Below are 4,723 nucleotides of genomic sequence, written 5' to 3'. Positions count from 1 at the left end.
AACCCTAAAATTGTTTGATAGAACTCATTAAAAGTGTAACACTCCATCCAATCCCTGCCCGGCCGTACTTACTCCTGGCAGCTTGATAGGATCATATATTGTCCCTACAGATCAACACGAGTCTTTTGTGCGCACTTTGTCCTCACTCATGCGCACCCGAGAAAACTTCCCGGTTGGTCACCCATCCCAAATTGCTCCAAGTCAAGCACACTTAACTTGCAGGTTCTTTCGAGATAGGCTTCCGAAAAAGAAGATGCACCTTGTTTATATGGATACTCTATTAATTCTATTAAGCCTTGGGCCAGGATATCACCATCTCAGGGGCCAGGATATCACAAAAGCCACTAAAAGTTCTTCGATATATATTTTCACAGTTCCATTCAAAAGTTGCTAAAGCAGGTCCAGAGGTGCTTTCAGTTTTGCACTGTGAGAAAGTCGGTTTTTTTAAAAAAGCTGCTTCCTGGATACAACCCTTTAGTTCGGCTTTTGACTTTTAGGGTGTAAAATCCAAATCCAAAAGCCAAACCAAACACACCCCTAGTGTTGGCGCAGTTATAAGCCAAAAGAGAGAGATGGAGTGCTCCTAGGAGATAGAGCGGAGATTTTAAGCAAATGGTGATACCGTTACTCTGCCGGAGTGCTGTCAAAAAGTTGTAAACAGCCACGACCCTGCTGTAATCATCATCTACATAGTGGAAGAAGCGGTACGTCACCTAATGATGAATCTGAGCAAACAGAAGAAGGAGTTGAAATAGACTCCAAGCTTGGTGGGCTAACTCTAACGTGGATGTAGGCAAGCATTTCAGGATTGGCTCAACCACGAGATAAACCTATCTGCCCCCTGTCTCTCTATTATGTTTCTGTTTGCTTTGATATTTGCACTTCACTAGTTATCTTTGGTATAAGCTATTCTTGAAGTGCAGTGCAGGATCTTTTGAGACAAAAACTGGTATTCTGTTGCAATCTACTCGACTCGACTACATTCCGTTGTGTACACCGCTTCGAGTAAAGTAAGAAAGTTCTAGTTTTTTTTGTGTTGATTTTTATTCACCTATTCACTCCTTTTGGCAACATCCAGATCCGTGTTCCTTGAAAAGGAAACTTTCAGTTATGACACTGAGCTAATTTTTTTCGTGTAACTGAATATGCAACTACTTCATTCTTTTACATGTCTAATTGATGTGTTTTTATGACATCTACTTTCATGTTGTCATAAACTTTTGGGACAACCACATTCATATGACAGTTGACTGAATTAGAAGAGGTTGGAAGCTAAAGTCTGTCATTTATGTTAATAGTTTGCACATTGGAAGCAGAATACTATTCATGGAAATTGGCAAATTCCATTTTGTAAATTAAATGATAATTATGCATTATTATAATATTTTAATTTTTTAACATCACTACGCTTAATGTTGTTGTTAAAAAGAATAGATGAAATAAAAGGTATAGTAGTTGTGGTAGTTGAAGGAAATTATATTTTATTGATATCATGGATTTTAGAGGATGACATAGGGAAACCGCTGCAGTGAGAGGTGATATAGAGGGAGAGAGTGTGCTAATGTTGTGTGCTAGTGGGATATAGACGGTGAAATTTAGGGGGAAACTATTGCACTCAGTAGTGGACCAGAGTGGGCTTCGCATCCTACGCGTGCATGTGTTATTGAGAAACTAAAGTTATCATGGGTCATCAGATCTGCTCACTTCCCTCCCATTAACAGATCAGACGCGAGTAGATGTGGAAGAGTTGTTTTTCTTTCTTTCCTATGGTGGCAGAAAACATAAGGAGACATGAGACAAAGATTATTCTTTCTATATTTAATTATGAGGGGTAAAGATTCTTTTTATAGACAAGGTGAGACCTCTTAAGATAAACACGGTATTTGCCCATATACCCTTCATTAGGCTTTCTTAACAGCCGGTCATCTGGTTGTAGAAAGGATGGAGAAAAAGGGATCGCCAAACAAACAGAACACAAATGCTGATAACCCAATTCTATTCCTAATTCCTCCAATTTTCGAGCCGTATACTGACGTAGTAGGAAGCCAATTTGCCATGCGATATGTGAGGACTCTGACCTAACGCACCTTTTTCAAAGTGGGGAAGGCTGTGATGCAGAAAGAACAAAACTATGGGCCGGCGTGAACATGGAAACAAAAAACAAAACTTGGGACAAGAAACAATGGGATGCGTTGGAAAATGGTAGGCGACAATCGGAGAATTGGAGTATGTCAGCAGATTTCACTTTGCATCTACTCCAATTCTGCTGAACATTCTTAGAAAAGGTGGCTCGGATGCGATATAGAATTCTGCGCAACCATTTCATTTGTAAGTATCCGTGTTGGCACCAAATATATCCATAGTTCAAAAACAGTGTGTACCGAAAGAAGAGTTTCAGCTGATCTGTTAGGTTTAGCATTACCTAGCTCCAATTCGCATGCAGCTTGAATGCTCGATGCCCAACCATCGACGCCAACATGCCCAAGAAAAGCCCAACAATAAAAAAATTTTCTAATCCCTTACTCACTCCCTGCTCTCTACACTGTCCGTCATCACTAGGGATGAAAACGGTTGAAAACGAGCGGTAAACACTAAAATCATTACCGTTTTCATATTTTTTATCGGAATTAAAATCGAAAACGGTAACTTCGGAAACGGAAACGATATCGGTATTTCGGAAACCTCGAAAATGAAAGTTCGGTACGGAAAATACACCGATAACGGTCGAAATCTAGAATACGATCAGTAAACAAATCAATATAACAAGTTCATAATCCAATAAATATCGCAAGGATAACCCATCAATATCACAAGTTCATAATACAATAAAGATCATAAGTCCATAATTCAAAATATAATAAATTCACAAAGTTCACAAGTTTATAATATAACAAGTTCTAAAAATCATAAGTTACCGTATACAAATATCTATATATACAACAACAGCTAGATCTTATATACGTATACACAATAACCTTGCTCATGCGGTCCTGGCAGCTCCCACGCTAATTTGAAATGCCGCATGGGTGTGCACCGGCGGCCCATAACCTCCAAATAGGCCCAACACCAATAGGCGAACAGGCAGATAACACGATACAACCAACATTACAAGAGTTTAGTATCACCTCGTCCAGTTAAAAGAACACAAGGTACAACGTTTCTATATAATGATGCTTGACACCATGTTTCTACCTGCCCAGCTAGACTGAGTGGGAGGTGTGGGCCTTGGGCCAATTAATTTGATTTTTTTTTATTTTCAGAAAATTCCGAGACTTAAATTTCGATTAAAATCGGTAACCGAAGTAAACGGTCGGTAAAACGTTTAACCGATTTCGATATCGATTCCGAAATTTAATACCGATTTCGTTTTCGGGAATTACCGTTACAGTTGGATCGGATAAAAAAATTCGAAAATGGTTTCCATAAAACCGAAAATTTTTGAAACCGTTTTCATCCCAGTCATCACCTCGTATCCACCTAGTGCCACCGCCGATGCCACGTCTTGGCCAGGTGTCTAGTTCCGTCTCCGCATGTCCCCAGCCCTCGTCCACCGTCCACGGCCCACCAGCGGCCTCCCGAGTGTCGCCTCCGCGATGTCACTGGAGCGGCGGAACATCTAGCCCAGCCAAGCTCTACCATGGCCGACGCCATAGCCGAGCTCTGCGTCCGGCCAGCCGCCCAGGACGAGGTGGCTAGCTTTGGCCCTTCTGCCCTTCGCGCTGAGGCAGGCCGAGCTCCTCCCCACCTCCGCCTTACCGAGCTCCAGCCAGGGTGCCAGGGCCGCTGGTGGAGCTCCGCCCCGTACACCGCGAGCTCCTATTCTTCCGGCCAGCTGTGAGCCTTATTCCTTGTATGTGAGACACCAACTTTTTTCCAGCTCCTGTACACATCCTGAGACCTGAGTCCTACAAACACCATGTGTTGGTCACTCGTTTTTTTCCTAACAGGGTACCAGAAAATAAGGCAACACAAGTGAGTATAGTTCAAGCTTGATCAACTTTCCTTTAGGAAGCCGACAAAATGGAGAAGCTCGGGATAAAATCATTCAATCATTAGCATGTTACACAATGCAACAAATGAGAGTCTTTAGTCATTTCCTTCCTTAATAAGGTCTGTTTCATCTTCGTAACATAAAAAATATTTACAAGTATACCTTTGACTTCACAGTTGAACCTGAAGGTATCTTTGGAGGTGGAACAAGCCGACACTATCGAGCTCCAAAAATCTCTCTATGCATAACACTGTTTCTTTATTTATAGTCGTGGGTACAACTTTCTATAAAATTACAAACATACCCATGAATCTTACACAAATGATTTATATGTTCCATAAGGGCAGTATTGTCTTTTCTTCTTCTCTTTCCACGTTGAACTAGCCTTCCGAGCATCCTTCCTCTCTCTTGCTTTGTATGCCGCCTTCGAAGCCGAAGCCAAGTCCTTCGGCACGTGTCGTCATAACGCCTAGATGTAGATGAAGCTACGTAGCCTCTCGTTCTGATTCGTAAGCTGTTTTTTATGAAGGTTAGCTTCACTGATCCTTCACATTTTACCTGAAACACATATTTTCAATTTGATAACAAGGGGTTTTGAAGATTTTCGACAATAAAGGTTCCCAACACTAGGCTAGCGAGGATTTTTAGGATGGAACTCAACCATGTATTTTCTATGGCTATTTTGTGTTGGGTGTTCTGCAGATCTTTACAAATGCCTATGTTTTCTGGTTT

At 41.4% G+C, this 4,723-nt stretch overlaps 1 long non-coding RNA gene across 1 annotated transcript; it reads left to right on the top strand.

Annotated features, from left to right (window-relative positions):
* Positions 1–3,035: 3,035 nt before the first annotated feature.
* On the top strand, positions 3,036–4,353 carry LOC103638576 (uncharacterized). Its single transcript, XR_558886.4, has 2 exons — positions 3,036–3,850; positions 3,948–4,353. It is a non-coding gene; the product is annotated as an uncharacterized lncRNA (long non-coding RNA).
* Positions 4,354–4,723: the final 370 nt, after the last annotated feature.

Source organism: Zea mays, chromosome 9 (genome assembly GCF_902167145.1).
Source record: "Zea mays cultivar B73 chromosome 9, Zm-B73-REFERENCE-NAM-5.0, whole genome shotgun sequence".
Classification (NCBI taxonomy): Eukaryota; Viridiplantae; Streptophyta; class Magnoliopsida; order Poales; family Poaceae; genus Zea; species Zea mays.
This window is presented reverse-complemented; position numbering and strand designations above follow the sequence as displayed.